Raw genomic sequence first — 20,979 nt, forward strand, 5'->3', positions numbered from 1 at the left:
AAGTAAACCCAGTTGCCTCCCTTCACCAAAGTATTCCATGTTTTTTAATTTTTAAAATTGATTTATTAAATTGTATACTGCCGTCGGGGCAGATCTCAGGAGAGTTCACAGAAACTACCCCCCCCACAAAGTACATAATAAAAACAAGAGCAAAGATGAAACAAATCAATAACCCTCCCTCCCACAAGGATGTGAGGATGAAGTAGACTAATTCATGGAGGAAATGGCTATTGATAGCTACTAGCCATGATGATTATATGATATGACTCCATTGTTTGAGGTGGTAAATGCCTCTGAATGCCAGATGCTGGAAACCACGGGGGGGAAGAGGGCTCTTGTGTTCAAATCCTGCTTGCAGGTTTCCTATTGTGGCATCTGGTTGGCCACTGGGAAAACAGAGTGCTGGGCTGGATGGGCCATTGGCTGGATCCAGCAGGCTCTTCTTATTTTTTTCAAGACTTGGAATTGCCTGAACAGGTCATATTGTTGGGGATCGATTTGACCCAAGTACTATATTTAAGGAGTGTTTTGATGACATAAGCGGAGATATCCACGCTTGGAAGGTGGAAGTGGGAGAACGGCTTCCAGGTCTGCAGACTCTCTTCCCAGCTTTAGAAGGGACACTTGGATGGCGAGGGTTGGGGTGGGGTTGGAAGGGAGGGGGGCTTGAGTTTTCTTCTCCACTGATAGCTACACACCTCTCATCTGAAATGGGCTCAGGTCTTGCCAGCTTCCACTCCTTTTCAGGGCTCCACAAAGAGGCAACTGAGCTCTATGTTTACTTCATTGGAGCGGAGTGTGATTGTGAAAAACAGGCAAATTGCACAATTCCACACCACTTTTTTGACACATTAGGATGGTGTCACTTCCTGCACAAAGGAGTTGTTTGTTACGGAATGATGTCCTGTCATGTGCCTACTGAAGGCAGAGAATATTTCCACTAGGTTGGGCTTCTGGAAGCTAGTCCTCATGGTTATCTTCACCACACCTGATTGTAGAGCTGATTTCCCCTCCCTGCTTTGCAAGCTGATATTTCTTCTTTTATTGCCTGTTTATTAAAAAACAATTTATCTCATGCCACTATGTTGGAGAGCTTGTGGCCATAAGGGCACCTTTTCCCATATGCGGGGGGCAGGGAGAGGGTGTAAAAAACTAACATCTTATTGGTGATCTATATTTGCGGATCTCTCCACAATAACAAACCAAACCTTCACTCCTGATCCAGACTTGGCACTCCTAGTCACATGGCAAGTGTCTCAAATTCCACCCATATAAAATAAGGAGTCACTTGCTTTGCTGCCGCCTGCAGCCAGATTCAAAATCTCCCAATGCTGGGAGTCTGCATGGCGTCCCTATTGGTTTGAGAAGGTGCAGGACATGGCCTTGTCTGAGTGTTTAACCCAACAGAGGAGGGTTCTAAGAGGGGTTAGGGAATGAGACCATTTTGAGGATGCATGGTTTCCGATTAGATGCTTTATAAATGCAAAGAGCACTGACAGCTTAGGCCCCCAACAACAAGTGGCTCTGTGTGGTGAGGCTGTCTTATTGATATGTTACCCTGACTTCTAAAATGCCCCTTCATAGAATCATAACATCATATAATCATAGGGCTGGAAGGGATCCCAAGAATCGTCTAGTCTAACCCTCTGCAAATGCATGAAACACAGCTAAAGAATCCAACTTCTGTTTAAAAAACCCTGGTGAATAAGAGTCTACCTTTGTAGCATCCAAGACTTCCCCCCCAGCATCTATTGTTTTAGGATGCAACTGTAAGCCTTCTGTTCATTCCAACTGAAACTATGTGCTCCACACAGTCATCGTTCTTTGTTTCTTTATTGTTTGTCTCATTTGTACACTGTAGTTTTTGAAAACTAAATAAACGTGTCAAAGGAAAGCAAAAGAAAAGGGATTCCAGATTCCAGAAGTCTCCTATCTGTTCATCTTGTGAAAGGTGGCTTAAGAAAGTGTGGGATATTGCGTTGTCCACTTAACCCATCCACAGAGGATGCTGAAGGGGTAATGAAACACGGCCACTTCAGTGTTACATGGCTGCCTTTCATATGTTTCATAAGCAAGAATCGTGCACTGCAAACCCTCCACCACCAGCAACACATGCCTGGTGAGGCTGTATGGTTGCGATCTCCTGCTTCTATGGCTGTATTAGACACTCTGGTTATTGGTCCCTTCCTTTGACTAAAATGTGCAAAATCAAGTCTGGATCTGCCTACTTGCATTACCATAATTGTAACACAGTTTCTGGTTGTTTTCTACATGGTTTATTTCATTTTTATACAGTGGTACTTTGGGTTAAGAACTTAATTTGTTCTGGAGGTCTGTTCTTAACCTGAAACTGTTCTTAACCTGAGGTACCACTTTAGCTAATTGGGCCTCTTGCTGCTGCCGCGCCGCCTCCACACAATTTCTGTTCTCATCCTGAAGCAAAGTTCTTAACCTGAGGTACTATTTCTGGGTTAGTGGAGTCTGTAACCTGAAGCGTCTGTAACTTGAGGTTCTACTGTACTGCTATAGTTGTACCTTGGAAGTCACACGGAATCCATTCCAGAAGTCCATTTGAATTCCAAAACATGGGAAAACCAAAGTGCGGCTTCTGATTTTCAGCTCCTGCAGCCAATCAGAAGCCGCGGAAGCCCCGTCGGACGTTCAGCTTCCAAAAATAGTTTGCAAACCGGAACAGTCACTTCTGGGTTTGCGCCATTCGGGAGCCAAAACGTTCGAGAACTAAGCTGTTCGAAAACCAAGGTATGACTGTATTTCTGAGAAAATTTAATAAACCTTAAAAAAGAAAGCAACAAACATATCTCACCGTTTGTTGCGAGACCCCAGGGTGGGTAACAACGAGGACAAAGATAAAGGAAAATATTAAAATGCCACATTGCAGTCACTAGTCTGCCAATTTTCTACACAACAGCCCAATGTATTTATTATTTATCTCATTGCATTTATAGCTCACCTTTTTCTCCTAGGCATTTAAGGTGGTGTACATGGTTCTCCTCCCTCCTCATTTAATCCCCACAACAACCTAGGGAGGTAGGTTAGGCTGAGAGGCAGTGACTGGCCCAAGGTCAGCCAGTGAGCTTCATGGCTGAGTGGGGATTTGAACCCTGGTCTCCCAGGTCTTAGTTCAGTGCTCTAACCACTACTCCACACTGCATCTCAATGCATTGTTACACACCACCCTAACCTCCATGTGGTGAGAAACTCTGGGAGTTCCATGTGCTTCTACCAGGTTTCATTTACTTTGGAATGCGGGTCAATGGAGGCTGTGGTATCTTCAGGATATGTGGTTTTATTTACCCATATATACAACCTGAGCTTAGGATGGAAGGACTGGGGTTCATGCAGGAGACAAGAGGATGCATGACTCACCAGGTAGGTCTTAAGGCGGCATTTGCTGAGGACAGTCTGATCCCCAAGCAAGTGTTAGTTAACAAGATAAACCAACTGGCATAGAGTTAAAACACCGCTGCCCAAGGAAACACAATCAATTGGGAAGTGTCAGAAAGCCAGAAAATAGAGGACAATCAAATTATCCCCGACTGAGTTGTTTCTGCTGAAGGGATGGAACATGTTTCTCTACTGATTTCCAGGCATAAAATAGCCAGGTGTACCTGATGCTTAAAGGAGTAAACGTTGCTTTGTAACTCCAAAGGTTTGAACAATTCCACACTTGAGGTTTAATCAAGATTTATATTTACGGTGAAAAAGCAAAAGTTCACGCCCACCAGCACTTATTGTAATCACCCTTCAGAAGAAGCTGGACTGCCCCCAATCCCCCCCAAGTGCATTTTGCTCTGATCTAGCAACAATATTGCTACAGAAATCAGTGAGCTTATGTTAATGAAAGTTCAGAAGCTGCTGGACTGCCTCCCCAAACCCCCAAATGTATTCTGCCCTGATCCAGCAAGCTCAGCAGCCAGGCTGGCGACTGTAAGAACAATATTGCTATATAGCACTGGTGAAAATGAGGATGATGAAGTCAGGCACTGAGTGAGTCTGCTTACATAGGCCAAATGGTCCTCTGAGAGGATGTTCCACTTGCCTTTGGGGCGCCACATGAGATCATGGAACTGGAAAACCACTTTTTCTGGGGCAAGATCTCGGCCCAAAATCATGAGACAGCAAGGCGCCAAAAATGGCCGCCGTGGTCTCATAAGAAAAAATGGGATGTCCCAGGTTTTCCAGGGCAGTTGATGGGTATGCTAAACCCAAGAAACAAATGAATGTCTGAATATAGCTAATATTTGGGACACTGAAGGGATAAATACAGGCTGCAGCAGTTTTCCTGAACAGTGCCAATGGAAATTCCTGGGTTTAGCTTGTGCAAATTTGCCTGGCTGGGGTGGTTGAATGTAGGCCATTATGAAATGATGGTCAGGTACCCATAACATCAAAGAAGTTGCCCAGGTTAGTACCAAACAGATATTGCCAAGACAATGAGTGTGTGAGAGGTGATTGAAAAGGAGTGTTGTTTTGCAGGAGGGCTGGGTTTTTGGTGAAGGATGTGTTGGAAGGAAGAAGGAGAACCCAGACTTCCATGAGCTGCTGGGCAGGGCAAAACCATCTTGGCTCTGGCTGGAGGAGACTGCACTGAGAGACTAGCAGCCATGTCTGGCAGCTGCTTTAAACCTCAGCTGCTGAACTATGAGAGGGGCAAGGAGAGACACTATTGGGGTATAATGTTCTGCACCCCATTCTTGGAAGACTTTAGGCATATATAGGTGTAAAATAAACCATATATCTTAAAGTGCTCCAGACTCCACTGTGCCCCGAATTCGCAATGGAAACACAACCCTGAACACGACCTGGAACTCCCAGAATCTTGCACGACTTGCGGAGATTGGGATGCCATGTGACAAAAAGCAAACCCCTGGAAGATAACTCCATCCTATCTCTCAAGGCTGATCATTCAACTGAATTTGTCAGCATCGTGCTCCCTTTATACATTTTAATTGAATCAACACGTCTCTTGCTCACAAAGGATTTAAGGGTACTCCAAGAGCTGCATGGAAGACTTTGGGCTTGAAAGGAACTGCTTTTAAACAAATTTCCTAATTGAACTTGGAGGAGCAGATGTTTGCAGATGTTTTTTAGTAACTCTGGTTCTGGAACACCCTTATTTCATTTATAACCCACCCAAAGGATCCTCAAATTTATAACAAGAAGACCATTAAACATAATAAAAAAACTATGGCTGGGTGTCAAGGGCGCTGTCCCCTCTGTGATTTCCAGCAACTGGAAACACTGAACCCAAAGTACGATATAACAAACAAGCGAAACCAACAGGAAATAAGCAACTCCAGAGCAGGGGCAGGTCTCACGTATGCCAGTCGCCCAAAGCTGATCCTCCTGTTCTCCACTGGATGTTCAAGATCCCAGATAGCCATTTTTAAGCTGTCAATTTCACTCTGCTGCTCTGGGCTAAATTCATGACTACGTTCACCATCTTCACTCTTTCCTTAATTTTTGTTGAAACAGACTCTGTTTTGGGACTACCCACAGGCATTCAACTGTCGGAGCCAGCCAGCAATAAATCACACGCAGTATGTGATGTTAACTCTTTATTAGCAGAAACCAGGTCAGCTCAGGAGAGTCAGGCCTAATGAGCACAGCAAGTCTTCTCAGTAGGTCTTGCACCTATGAGGCCATTGTGGAGGCTGAAGATCCCCGCCTTCCCACAGCTGCCTAAATCTCCTCCTCCTGTGGGTCCTTCCCATGCAATCTGAAACTCTGCTGACATGGCTGTCTCTGCTCCACCCTCTTCAGACCTCTTCTCATCCTGGAAGATCAGTGGGGAGGGGATATATCAGAAAACTAATATTAAAATCTTAGTTGGGGGACTTCCCAAGCTTTTCTTGGCAGCTGAAACTGGGACCTTCTGCATGCAAAGTGTGATGCTCTTATCACCGAGCTTCTTTGACTTAGTCCCACAATATTGTTTTTATTTACACATCTATTCATATGGAGCATATCTTCCTCCCCCATTAGGTTTCTAGGAGGGAACATAGAAAGCCACAGCTTTCTATGGACTCAGCACAGAGAGCAAGACAGGTTTCTGAGCCTTCCACGCCTCAGATCCAGACCAAGGCTGGCCTAGGCCTATTGTTCTGTCATAGTCACCGATGATGTCACCTTCAGTTCAGGGAAGAAGGGGGAGCCTGCGTTCCGGAAGTGAATGTTGTTGGAGTTTTAAAATCTAAACCAGGCATATCTTCAGAATCTCTCATGAATGAAATAGTTGGGGAAAAACAAATGGAATCTGAAGTGTAAACAGAGCAACATTGGGGTGCGAATGGACAACAATTTGAATGCAGCTTTTTTGTTTGAGTTAAGAAACCTAGGATATTCTGACAAGGGATCATAATACATCCCATATACGTAGCACATGTTAAATGATGAAACACAGCAATGTGCATGAATTTCACTGGAATGAGATTCTTTCAAATGCAAACAGGCAGCAGCTGTTCCATTCCTGATGCATTAAAACCAACTGCATTTGCAAACCACATGGACCAACTATTCCAACGCAACATTAGGAAGATTTTCTAAGAGTAAGAGCTATTCAGCAATGGAACAAACCCCCTCAAAATGTGATGGACTTGGAGGTTTTTAAATGGAGGTTGGATGGCCATCTGTCAGGGATTCTTTAGCTAAGATTCTTGCATTGCAGGGAGTTGGAGTAGATGACCCTTTGGATCTCTTCCAACTCTACAGTTCTATGATTATATTAAAAGATTAGCTCCCGCCATCTTTCCTCTTATAGCTATCACCATCCCTTGTTTTATAGCAAAACTAGGGAACAACAATTTAATGACTGGAAACATTTTTTAATACCATTAGGGACCTGTATAAACACCCTGTTGATAGGCACTCAGCTAACAGAAAAACTAGGATACAGACTGGCTGGCTATTCAAGTAAAACACTTTACTTCCAACCCTATAGGGATGTCTCAAGCCATCAGACCACTCAAACCCATAGAACAGCTTCTCCTAAATACTACACATCTAAAAATTACTGTCACATGGTAATCTAGGTTCCTTAAAATCTCTGCAGGAATCAGATTTGATCTGTAATAGTGAGCCAAGTGAGTGACATAAATTTTTGGGGAAACCATTTAAGTCTATATCAGCTTTATATATATATATCTATATCAGGACAGAAAGAAATGCTACATAGGTGGCATTTCACACCTCTCAGATGCTATGAAACAAGCTCACAAGCAAACCCACGAGGTTGGAGAGGTTGCTAAGATTTGGGACCTTATTGCCACATGTGGTGGAGCTGCAAGAAGATTCAAGGTTTTCATAGCCTAAGAATAGATGAAGTAAGTTAAGTGGAACAGTTCCCTGTGATCCCAGACTACCATTATCAAACTTGTTTGCTAAAGGTTTAAAGGACTTTTTTAAAAAAAAGAAAAAAAAAAAGAACTATTAATCCTTTTTATGGTGGCTGCTGGACAGGTTTTAGCTCAAAATTGGAAATCAGCTGCTAATTTTATACGGGATGCATGCTATGGGAAGAGTTGCACTCATAGAAAAGCTATCTAAGATTTTGATGACATATGGTACATTCCCCCCATGGCAGAAACAACAGGACGAAGACACTGGCATTGACTCTCTGGAGCAATCTGCTTGGAGAATGAACATTACCCAATATTTACAATTGATCTCAATATTTACACATGATTTGTTAAACACCTTAATTCTATGCGAATTATATGAATTATATGGGATGACTGGGAAGGAGGGGGAGGGGAAATGGGGGGTGCTTTCGAGTTAGACATTTTAACTGTATTTACTTCTGAAAATGCATAAATAAAGCATATTTTTCAAAAAACCAAAAACTGGGATATTGTGGAAGGGAGAATACAGATTAACATCTCTCTGTAAGCTTGTTGAAAGAACAGAACATTATACTCATGACCTTTCTGATGACTGTGTGTGGGATGTTTCTTATTCGGCTCCATCAGAGTAGGAAAGTGAAGCAGGTGAGCTGTGCTGTGCTGGATGATTTCACTGTGTCATCCTCACTACAGACGACACCAGAACCTGCCTTGGATCATAGAATCACATAATTGTCGAGATGGAAGTGACCCCAACGGTCATTTAGTTCATCCCCTGCAATGCAGGTATCACAGCTAAAGAATCCCTGACAGATGGCCATCCAAACTCTGTTTAAAAACCTCCAAGGAAGGAGAGTCCACCGCCTTCCAAGGGAGCCCGTTCCACTGTCAAACAGCTCTTACTGTCCGAAAGTTCTTCCTAATGCTTAGCTATAACCTCCTCCATTGCAATTTGAATCCATTAGTTGTAGTCCTACCCTCTGGAGCAGCAGAAAAGAGGCCCGCTCCATCTTCCATGTGAGAGCCCTTCAGATATTTGAAGATGGCTATCATATCACCTCTCCATCGTCTCTTCTCCAGGCTAAACATCAGCAACTCCATCAACCATTCGGACAGAGAGTGAACCAGAGAGATGGCCTGACCAAGCTAAATAACTACCTGCATGGACTAAGGATTATCTTTTGTAGTGCTGGGTTGTGGGAGTATGGAGAGGGAGAAATATGGTGATTTAACATGCAGTTTCCCCCTAAGTCTCCTTTTAAGGCAGCTGGAAGGAATAGCCAACTGAACGGATTCAGCCTATTACAAGAGATGGGAAGTAACAATGGGGACTCGCTAAGCTGGGGCACACTTATTGAGTTTTCAAATGACAGTTACTTTTTAATCTTAGAACAAAGCCCTTGTTATTTACTTCTGCCTTGATTCTTGGACTCAGCACTGGCGTAGCTGGAACATCCCTTATTCACCCATCAAGGATCACTGCCTGACTCTCCCCTCTTGCACACATTACACAATCTCTTCTCTGCCTGCTTTGCATTGTATTCATTTACTCTGTAACAGCCTGTCCCATCCTGACTTCCGGAGCACAGTGTCTTAGTAAACTGCCTGTACCGTAACAGTTCCTCTTTCTTGAAAAGAATGTTTGATGTCACAATGGATCTGGCTGTACTTCTAGAATAGCTGCAACTGGAATCTATGCAGCGACTTTGAGCATGACAAGCATTGGATACTAAGGAGTACACGCCATTGCATGTCAAATATATATTAAGGATGATATACCATTGCATGCTATGTTAAATACATACTAAGGATTACCTACTATTGCATATTAAAGAACAGGAATGGGAGGGAAGCTGGTGCAAAATTTTGGCTAGATTTTTGCAATTACAAGATCCCCCACTCCCCATGTCTTCCAAGACTGAACTGCTAGATGTCCAGGTGAGGTGGGGGGAGGCTGAAAATGGAGAGCCAGTGTGGTGTAGTGGTTAGCGTGCTGGACTAGGACCTTGGAGACCAGGGTTCAACTCCCTACTCAGCCATGAAGCTCACTGGTTGACCCAGTCACTGGCTCTCAGCCTAGCCTACCTTGTTGTTGCAGGATTGAGGAGGTGGGGTGGGGTGAACCATGTATGCCACTTTGGAGAGAAAGGTGGTCTTTGAAATAAATAAATAAATAAATAAATAAATGGATGGATGAATGGCAATGAATGTACAAGAACATTTTACAACAGGGGCATTGATGCCAGAACATTGGGACTGTGCCTTGTAAATAGGGGCTGCTTGAGGGTTTGCCTTATGTTCAGTGATATGCCACAGACAACATGCAGCATTATGTTTGATAGCATAGTATACTGATAACATGCGGACAGAACAATCAAGAGACACCATGGAGATGGTTGATGGTTCATGGAGGGATGTTTGGTGAGAGACTGGGAAATGTTGGTCTCCCAGGGTGAGAGGCTGGGAGAAGCTGCTACTTTCTGTGGGTAGCAAGAGCTAAGAACTACCTTTAAGGGGAGGGAGGGGGGAAGCAGCCCTGGGCTGGTGGTGGTGGTAGGAGGAGAAGTAGGCTGAGCGCCATAGAGGAGGACCCGCCAGTCATTGAAGGTGCACCGCTGCTGCGTTCGGCTCCTTCCCTTGGCGCCTCCCTGCGTTCCTGCATCGCACAAACACACAATATGTGCATCGTCGGCTCCCCCAATCTTCTGCTCAAGTTGGTGCCTCTGGCTGTACACATAATTCCTGGACATGGGGACCACCCACCCATGCACATCCATCTTGGGACACCTCCCACTCACAGCACTTCCATCTTATCAGCATTCAGCCTCAGTTATTAGCCCCCATGCAGTCTATTACTGCTTCCAGACACCTGTTCAACACCTCCACATCCCCTCCTAATTTGGATGGAATGGAGTTATATATGGCTGCATGTCAGGAGCTGGATTAAAAATCAGTCCAGCTCTTGGATCTCATATCCTCTTATTCCCTTCTGGGCTCCTCAAGCGCTCCTTGTTAATATCAAATAATCCACCAGTGGCTGGGCAGAGATGAGTCACTGCTGTAACCACCCACCTTGGCCTGGAAAGGTGATGCAATTTCTCACAGCTTGTTACAGGAAAAACAAGCTTCTTTTGTAACTATGGTGACGTGCATCACCCATCTCTGCGGGAAGAAGCTTCGAGGGACCAGCCGGCAGAAAAGTGTCAGACGGAAAACATTGCTTGCTCCTTCCTCTTCCTTGATCGTGGACCATGGAGACAAACACAGTCTTTTGGAGCAGAGCCAACAAATCAGGGTGAAAAACCAGAAAAGGGGGGGGGGACCAAATAGGGAGGGGAATGCAATGGAGTGGCTGGGGAAAGGCGAATGGAGGAAGAGACACACAGATTGAAAAAGGGCGGAATGAACCATCTCATAAGAACATAAGCAAAGCCAGCTGGATCAGGCTAGTGGCCCGTCCAGTTCAGCATCCTCTTCTCACAGTGGCCAACCAGATGCCTGTGGGAAACCCACAAGAAGGATCCGAGCACAACAGCCCGCCCCCCCCCCCCCGGTTTCCAGCCACTGATTTTCAGAAGCATTGCTGCTTCGCCCGTGGAGGCAGAGCATAGCCACAGGGCTAGTAGCCATTGATCGTCTTCTCCTACATGAATTTGTCCAATAATCTTTTAAAGCCATCCAGGTCTGTCAGTACCTCTTGTGGGAGCAAGTTCCATAGTTCAACTGTGCACTGTCTGAAGAAGTCCTCTTTCTTTTGTCCTCCCTGAATCTTCAAACATTCAGCTTCATTGGATATCCACAAGTTCTAGTGTTATGAGGGAGAGAGGAAAACTTTTCTCTCTCCACTTTCTTAAAGGTAAAGGTAAAGGGACCCCTGACCATTAGGTCCAGTTGTGGACGACTCTGGGGTTGTGGCGCTCATCTCGCTTTATTGGCCGAGGGAGCCGGCGTGTCATGCCTAATATTATAAACTTCTACTGTGTCACCTCTTACTTGCATCTTATCTAAGTCACAAAGTCCCATGCACTGCAATCTTTCTTCATAGGGGAATCTCTACATCCCCTTGATCATTCTGGTTGCCCTTTTCTGAATCTTCTCCAATGCTACAACATCCTTTTCGAGGTGAGGGGACCAGAACAGTACACAGGATTCCAAATGTGTTCACGCCTGAGATGTGTATCACAGCATGATGATAGCAGCAGCTTTATTTTCAACGCTATCCCTAATTATCCATTATCATGGCATTTGCCCTTTTCGAGGCCACTGCACAACCAGCTGACAGCTCACTGATTGTCTGGACAGAGCATTTTGTGATTCACACAGAGAAGTTTCTTCCCACCTGCTCTTTAAAATTTGGGAGAAGTTATCTGGAGATTTGATCTCCGTGTTGAGTCACAGGTATGCAAATGGTGTACAACTCAACCTCCCTTTCCCACCCCCACCCCCTGTCCCAAGGATCTGTGCTTTTCTTGGACAGGTGTATGGAGGCTGTTTGGAAGTGCACAAGGATGAGCAAGCTGAAATTTAAACCAGATGAGATGGGAGGTAATGTGTGCTAGGGAGCTGGCTGATGAGGTTACATACCCCCTGAAGGACTAAGTTCACAGCTTTGGGATGGGGACAGGGAGACGACTTTCACTGACTTGTGCTGCTATGCTAGCTGTGAGCCATAAGCACGACCGTATCCAGAGTGGCTGGACCTGACTTCAATTACTCATTCACTAGTGCTAACCAAGTTCAACTACTGTAATGTGCTTCATGTACGGCTATTTTTGAAGATGGCTCAGAAACTTCAGTTGGTGCAAAAAATGGATGCTCCTCTGTTGATGAGGGCTTGAAACTGGAACACATAATGCCGGTTGTGCACCTGTTGCACTGGCTACTAGAATCCACACAATGCGTTCCAGTGCATTCACAGTCAGGTAACAAGTGGTTTATATTCCCAGATCAATGGAAGATATAGGGCAGATCCCGTTAGACCTTTGCAGGGGGATTTCTGGCTTGGCAGCAAGGAATCAGGCCAGCCCTCCTTTGTTTGTGAAACAAGTAGGATGACGACATAGAGGTGTTTGTTGGCTGGGAAGGCTTAGCTGAGATGCGAGGTTTCTTTTTATCATAAATGCAAGTGGGAACCTCCAAAGAAGAAGTGAGGCTTTCCCATCACTGCAGCAGAGTAAAAGTCTACGTGGCTTCTGGTAGCAAGTCAGATGTGGATGAATCATCTGCCAAGCTTAGTGGGGACAGCAGTGCCTCGCCAGAAACAATGAAATGCATCACAAACAGAGGACAAATATTTGCATAGAACTCACGTATCCTCATTTATAAGCATAGGCACAAATTTAGAAATGATTACTGTAATGTACATAGAAATAGAATGCCTCTCACCATAGGGGGACCTGGTGACCCATGTTCAGTCTATTCACCAGATGCTTACAGGAAACTTCAAGCTCCTTCCCCAGCTCTCCCTTCTCCCTTAAACCGGGCAGCCCTTTGAGGACTTTTCCAAACTGAGCCTGATGGATCAGGCCAATGGCTCATCTAGACCAGCATCTTGTTCTCACAGTGGCCAATCAGATGCCTGTGGGAAACCTGTAAGCCGAACCAAGCACAAGAGGACTTTCTGTGGTTTCCCAGTATTGCTGCCTCTGACTGTGGAGGCAGATCAAAGCCATTGATAGCCTAACTTGCCTAATCCTTTTCTAAAGCCATCCACGTTGGTGGCCGTCACAACCTCCTGTGGCAGTGAGTTCCTAAGTTTAACTGTGTGCTGTGTGAAGAAGTCCTGTCCCAAATCTTCCAGCTTCATTGGATGTCCATGAGTCCTAGCGTTAGGAGAGAAGGAGAAAAAATCTTTCTCTATCCACTTGTACAATAGATTTGTATAATGGTATTATGATACCAGCAGTTTTATTTTCAATTTCTTTTTCACAGTTGCTGCACACTGGGTGGGCATCTACATTGAACTGTCCTCTATGACCTCAAGGTCTCATTCCTGGTCAGTCACCACCCATTCAGACCTCATGAGTTTATATGTGAAGTTAAGATTTATTTTGCCCTGACACGCATCACTTGTTTACACTGAATTGCATTTGCCATTTTACCACCCATTTGTTCAGTTTGGAGGGGTCCTATGGGAGCTCTTCACAATCCCTTTTTGTTTTAATGACCCCGAACAAGTCACTACTCACTCCTATTTCTAGATTGTTTAGGAGCAAGTTAAAAATCACAGGTCCCAAGACCAATCCTTTGGGGACTCCATTTTCTACATCCTGCTTCCTGCAACTTAACTAATTAATCGTCCATAGGAGGACCCCTCCCCTTATTCCATGACTGTTAAGCTTACTCAGGAGTCTTTGGTGAGGTACTTTGCTGAAAGTTTTTTCCAAGTCCAAGTATACTATGTCAACTGGATCACCTCTATATGCTTGTTGACACTCTCAAAGAACTCTAAAAGGGCTGAAAGACAGGACTTTCCCTTACGGAAGCCATGCTGGCTTGTCCTTCTATATACTTGGTTATTTTAACTTTAACAATACTTTTCACCAGTTTTCTTGGGACAGCTAACCAGCCTGTGATTTCCAGGATCCCCCATGAATCCATCCCTGCCATGTGTTCTGGAAAAAATGGGACATCCTGTTTTTTCACATGAGATCATGGTGGCCATTCTTGTGCTATGGTCTCAGCCCCCCAAAAGTGCTTTTAGGGGGCTGCAATCTTGTGGTGTCCCAAAACACATGAGATCACAATCCTGAAAAAAAACAAAACACTTTTTAGGGGGAGGTTGAGAGCATGGTGCAGGTCATGTGACTTGCCTGGGAGCGTGTCCTGGAAGAAGCCCGTTCCAGGTTTTGACCTGAAAAAGTTGGACAGTACGTGAACCCCTGTTAAAAATTGGTGTTACACTTACTACTTTTCAGTTCTCAGGTATGGAGGCTGATCTGAGGGACAAGTTACACATTTTTATTAGAAGATCAGCAATTTCACATTTGGGTTATTTGAGAACTTTCAGGTTGGTGCTATCTGGACCTGGTGATTTGTCAGTTTTTACTTTGACCACTAGGTCTAGAACTTCATCTCTCACCACCACTATCTGTCTTAGTTTCTCAGATTCGCCTCCAAAAGTTACCGGTAACTCAGACACTGGGATCTGCCCCATCTCTTCCATTGAGAAGACAGGTGGAAAGAAATCATTCAGCTTCTCAGCAATCTCTTTATTCTCCTTTAGCACACCTTTGAATCCCTTGTCATCTAAGAATCCAACTGCCTGCCTAGACAGTCTCCTGCTACTAATATATTTAAAGAAGTTGTTGCTGTTAGCAATGTGTTCCTCCGATTCTTTTTTAAGCATCCTTTACTGTCTGCCTGCCAAAGTTTGTGTTTTTGCCAAAGTTTGTGTTTCATTTAGTTCTCTTTATCTGCAAAAGACTTCCATTTTCAAAAGGAAGCCTTCTTTCCTCTAATAGCTTATTTGCTTGTTAACCATGCCAGTGTCTTCATGGTATCTTTCTTGATCTGCGATATACAGTTGAGTTTCTAATATTGTGTTTTTAAACAACTTTCAAGCATCTTGGAATGACTGACCCTCTTGGTTTTTCCTTTTAACTTCATTTTTACCAATCTCCTCATTTTGTGGAGGCTTCCTCTTTTGAGGTCAAATGTGACTGTACAAAGGTAATATTTACAGTGGTTGTTCCACTCATGTTGACCTCTGGCACTGTTCACCATTAGCCTATTGTGCTGGAAGAGTTGGGATGCAATGCAGCTTGCACTGGAGGCTGATGTGAAAGAGAGTCTGCATGTGAAAGAGATGACAGATGGACTAATAATAACAGTAATAATAATTTATTATTTATACCCCACCCATCTTCTGGGTTTCCCCAGCCACTCTGGGCAGCTCCCAATAGAATATTAAAAACACGATAAAACATCAAACATTAAAAACTTCCTGAAACAGGGCTGCCTTCAGATGTCTTCTAAAAGTCAGATAGTTGCTTATTTCCTTGACATCTGATGGGAGGGCATTCCAAAGGGTGGGCACCACTACTGAGAAGACCCTCTGCCTGGTTCCGTGTAACCTCACTTCTTGCAGTGAGGGAACCGCCAGAAGGCCCCTGGCGCTAGACCTCAGTGTTCAGGCTGAACGGTGGGGATGGAGATGCTCCTTCAGGTATACTGGGCCGAGGCCATTCGGGGCTTTAAAGGTCAGTACCAACACTTTGAAGTGTGCTCAGAAATGTACTAGGAGCCAATGAAGGTCTTTCAGGACTGGTGTTATATGGTCTCGGCGGCCACTCCCAATCAGCCGTCTAGCTGCCGCATTCTGGATTAGCTGTCGTTTCCGAGTCACCTTCAAAGGTAGCCCCACATAGAGCACATGGCAGTAGTCCAAGCGGGAGATAGCCAGAGCATGCACCACTCTGGCAACAGTCTGCAGGCAGGTAGGGTCTCAGCCTACGTACCAGATGGAGCTGGTAGACAGCTACTTCTATGTTTCCTCAACTGTCATTTCTGACCTAACCTGTGTTGAGCTTACCACAGTTGCTGAGGGTTGTTGACCTCTTCCTCTTCCTTCTTCTTTGCCCTCACCTTAGAAGAGAAGCCACCTTTACATGTGTCTCCAGCTGAGATGCAAGAGCAGGCATGGCCCAGGACATCTCTACCTTAGATAGCTCACTCTTGCCTGTCCTTCCTGGACTTGTTCACTAGATGGCAGTGGTCCCCCACTCTTTCAAGGAGGCGCTGCAGTCTACACCAGGCAGTCCTAGGAAGTGTGTACCAAGTAGGATTGGGAGAATGTGCTGTTGCGCTTGCAGCCTTCCATTCCTCTTATGCCAGAGGTTTTGCATAGTAAGGCGGGAAGCAGATGTTTGTCACCTAACAAGGAATTCCCCAACCTGGGCTGTGCAAAATGGCATTGCACGAGAGGTGGCTGGTCTGTGTTCCTGTGTCTGTGTGCCTAATTCAGCCTTCTCCAACCAAGTGCGCTGTAGATGTTTTGGTCTACAACTCCCATCAGCCTCAGCCAGGCTTATGGGAGCTGTAGTCTAAAGTATCTACAGGGCATCAGGTTGGAGAAGGTCGACTTAATCTGATAAAAACAAACATGATGCTAATTGGTGGGTTTTGGTGGTTTTTTTTTTTAATTATCCAGTGCAAGGGAAAGAAGTTTAGATAGATGGAAAGAAAGAAGGAAAGAAAGAAAGAAAGAAAGATTTTAATAAGGAATGGGGAACATTTATAATTTATCTTAAAAACCATTGTAAACAGTTAAAATTGTTAGTAGGATTGGAATATCACTAATAGTCTAACAGTGAATTTTGGACACAATGGAGTGGTAAACGATTTGGATTATCATAAAAGATGCAGGAGGAAGTGATTAACAATAGGACTCACAAAGGGCAGAAGGGAAGTCCAAGAGATTCCTTGGAGTCTTGTTTTTATGTTGTAAGTTGGATAATGTGACTGTAAAATTTTAATTTGAACAACCAAATAAATAATTTAAAGAAAGAAGGAAAGGAAAGGAAGGAAGATAGGAAGGAAGAATGCCCAAATGCCCAAATTCCTGTTTAGATCCCGGAATGTCCCGTATTTCGGTCAGGCAGGCACTCTGGTACAAGCACCAGACCAAAAGATGCTCACTCTGGCATTGGCTAGCAGTGTGGCACCAAAGTGCCTTCCGGTTCAGCACTCTGACGCAACTCTGTTGACAATCGTCAGAGCACCTGTCGTTCTTGCTTTTCAGAGTCTGACAGTCGTTTACACCCCCAATGCCCCTTTGCCACCCTCTTGCTTCTTATTGCCCCCTAGGTAATCCCAACGCCCCGCAGGGGGTGCTGCCACCCACTTTGGTCTAAAATAAACTGCCCCCCCAGTGGCACAGTTAAGTATTACTTCCTCCCACCCCTACTGTGGAGTCAAACAGGAGCAGAAATGCCTATTTTGATGCTGAGTCGCTACATGTTGCTCATGCATGTATTTGGCTCTTGCATGCTTTTTCCTGTTCCTTTCAGGGAGGCCTGTGCAGGAGAACGTCCCAGGAGATTGGTGCCTCTCGTGTGTTAATGTGTGCATGATGTGATCAGCCGATGCAGGCAGGGGAGAGAATGACGTCCGTCCTTTTGATTTCCTGCCTCAGGCACCAGTCTTTTGAGGCCTTGCTGTTTCTTATTCTGCCACCTGGAATAAAGAGCTGCTCAGGGCTGAAAGCCGAAGTCAAGCCTTGGCCGGTGTTTTGATGGCAGGAAAAGGAACAATGTACCAGGTGCGCCCCTGTTATCAGTCTAAAGTGAGGTGTCACCAGCAATTTCTCCTACCTGCTGGGTAATGAGAGCTGGCAGGCTGCTGAGGCAGGCACTTTGGCAAGGCTGCCACAAATGAGAAATTGCAAAAAGGCAGGGCAGGGAATTTGGGGGGCAGGGCGGGAGAGAGCAAGGGGGGCACTTTGTGCCTTGAAATGCTGTGTGCTTAACCCTTCGGTACCACTTGGGTGGCTCTTATTCTGCGTCCTGCTCCCCCGGGGGGGGGGGGGGGTTCTGAAGCGAGTTCTCATTTGGAATGTAAGAACACCCTCACATGCTCAGTCGTTGAATTGTTGGAAGACTCTGTTAGTCTTGTTTGTTAACATTCAATAAAATTATACACACACGCCTCTAAGCCTGTGTGTGGCCCTCCTCAGCACCACATCATTTTTGTAGCTGTAGGATTCCTTCCTAAGAGAGGTTAGTCTGGATTCCTCCTTGTTATCTCTCTGCTGGCAGGCTAAGACCTTCCTGTTGAGACAGGCCTTTGAAATCTAGGTACAGATGAGGCTGACCATGGGGCTTCTGCCAGAGCCATAGGTATTTTAATGCTGATTCTAAAAGCGTTCTGATGTATTTGAGCTATTGTTTTTAACTAGTTTGTCTTTATCATTTTGTATTTTATAATGATTTTTTTAAAAAATGCTGTAAACTTTTTAAAATACCAACTTGGGAGAAAGATGGGCTATAAATACATTAAATAGATAAGCTAAATTATATAAGCCAATTATGCATAAGCCAAAGTGCAGGGAATACACTTTGTTTTAGCCAGAATATACTGCCTGCCAGTTTCATTGGATGATCCTGTGTTCTAGTATTGTCAGAGGAGGAATCATAGAATTGTAGAGTTGGCCGGGGACCCCAGGGGTCATCTAGTCCAACCTCCTGGAATGCAGGAATCTGAGTGAAGGAATTCTCTTCTTCCTTTCCATGTACGTGGCTCAACTTCTGCTTCTTCATTATGCAAATGACGTGGCTCTTATTTCATTCTCCCAAGCTGGTTTGAGAAGGTTATTTTCCAAATCTGCGAAAGAATCCCTGGCAGATGGCCATCCAACCTCTGTTTAAAAACCTCCAAGGAAGGAGAGTTCATCATATTCAGAGGTAGTTTGTTTCACTGGGGAATGGCTCTTACTGTCTGAAGGTTCTTCCTAATGTTTAGTCGGAATCTTCTTTCTTGTCATTTGAATCCATTGCTTTGGGTCCTACTCTTTGGAGAAAACAAGTTTGCTCCATCTTCCATGTGACAGACCTTCAGATATTGGAAGGTGGATATGATACCACTCCTTCTCCAGACTTCTCTTCTCCAGGCTAAACATCCCCAACTCCAAATTCCCTCAAGTAGTAGTAACCTTGTACCACACACTCTTTCCGAAACCTGATGGATTAGACTTTCCCCTGCCAACAAAACATACCTTTCCCACAGATGTTGCACAAGCCTTCCCTTTGGCATCTGGCATTTTTGATGCCATCGCAGGAAATTCAAGCAACGGCCTTGTGAGTGCACTTATTGCTGGCAAATGTTGATCTGTCTCAGATGGAAGCAAGCTCACTGCCAGGATTCAATCCACAATTCTTGTTTTGCTGCACCTGGCACCAAATTCCAGCCAGTCAACTCTCACTCTGACTTGTTAGTTGTTCTTTCAAATCCCAGACTCGATGTGGCCACCTGTTCCTTCTTGGTGGTAAGGGACAGGCACTCTGCATATGTTCAGCAACACTCTCCATTATCAGCTTACATGTCGCTAAGCTGAGTCCTGGCGCCGAGAGCCGCTTCTTGAGCCAGCCACAGATGCACCTGTCAAAAATGAAAATAATGGCTTTATAAAAAGGCAACACAGATTTCCCCCTCTCGTTTCCTTGCAGCTCATGAAGCAGTACTTGTGTATCCCAGTACTTGCCCTCTTCCCACAATGCATCCTTCCTGGTCCCTAATGGGTTTTCCAAGCCAAAAGGATTATGGGTGAGAAAGCCTTTAATATTGTCTCATGCTGAAAGCAGGTTGCAAAATTTTCTGAGGCTGAGAACTACCCTGACGGTGGGGCAGCCTCGGAAGGATCAGCCTGGGGAATGCTGAATGAATGAGCCAGAGGGCCATCTCACTGGGGTAAGAGATGTAGGCTTCTGCCAGCTGGTCACTGTAAACAGGAAAAGTTGCCTAAATGTTGCTTTGATGTCTCCAAGATGTGAAAGGAAAAAAAGAGCATATCTGTGCTGTGCTTAAACACTTTTTGCAATTAGCTAAGTTGGTTAGAGTTTGGTGCTGACAACACCAAGGTTGCAGGTTTGATATGGGACAGCTGCATATTCCTGCATTGCAGGGGGTTGGATTAGATGATCCTCAGCTCTGCAATTTTATGATTTTAATACAACTTTAGCTGTCTAGGCATCCCCAGAGAATCCTGGGATTTGTTCAAGAGCTGCCTGCTAGGTCCCCTTTGGGCCAAATGGAAGTTGCAACCCCAGAAATCTGTGATTGCCCCTGGATCACACACTGTTACAGGCAGGGTCAATTTGAGATTGTGACCTGTGCGCAGGGCGAGGGAGTTCTAATCCTTCACACCAGCACTGCAGCTAGCTCTAAAATGCTCTGTTCTCAAGAATGGATGCCATTAGAAATGTGATATTTCTAATTAATTGCAGGTCCCTTCTAGATTCTACCCAGAAGAGCCAGTTTCTTAGTTGACACTTATTCAAGGTCAAAGCAGAGCTCAGTCTTGGAAAATAATAGTAGTCTAAAACATCTTGACAAGCTGCTTTCCAGAGCTGGTTGTCATTCATTTCTGTATAGCAAAAAGCAGGAAAATGCCCAATAGGCATACAGTGGTACCTTGGTTGTCAAACTTAATCCGTTTTGGGAATCTGTTCGACTTCCAAAAACATTCGAAAACAAAGGCGTGGCTTCTGATTGGCTGCAGGAGCTTCCTGCACTCAATCGGAAGCTGCAGAAGCTGCATTGGAAGTTCGACTTCCAAAAAAGTTCGCAAACCAGAACACTTACTTCCGGGTTTGCGGCGTTTGGGAGCCAAGTCGTTCTACAACCAAGGAACCACTGTAGTTGGATTTTTAAAAATATACTTTAACTCAGTGCAGTCTGCTCTTGCCTTAAATGTTGGCCACCTGGATTCTGTACAAAGAAGAGCTGCTGATATTCCTGATGGTAGAGTATAGCTTCTGATTTTTAAAAAAATTCTGCACAGTTTCCAAAACTTTAACAGACTTAGCATCAGAGTCCCAGATTTCAATGCCACATTTGAGTAAATGCTTCACTACCAAATACCTTTAGGGCAGGTTCAATCAGCTGCCCTCCCTTATTATAA

The 20,979-nt window shown here is 44.7% G+C and overlaps 1 long non-coding RNA gene across 1 annotated transcript; it reads right to left on the bottom strand.

Moving 5' to 3' along the window:
• Positions 1-5,566: 5,566 nt before the first annotated feature.
• On the bottom strand, positions 5,567-8,995 carry LOC308483014. Its single transcript, XR_013989546.1, has 2 exons — positions 8,773-8,995; positions 5,567-5,797 (listed from the first exon to the last, which is right to left on the bottom strand). It is a non-coding gene; the product is annotated as an uncharacterized lncRNA (long non-coding RNA).
• Positions 8,996-20,979: the final 11,984 nt, after the last annotated feature.

Source organism: Podarcis pityusensis, assembly GCF_964106645.2.
Source record: "Podarcis pityusensis genome assembly, chromosome: 8".
Taxonomy (NCBI): Eukaryota; Metazoa; Chordata; class Lepidosauria; order Squamata; family Lacertidae; genus Podarcis; species Podarcis pityusensis.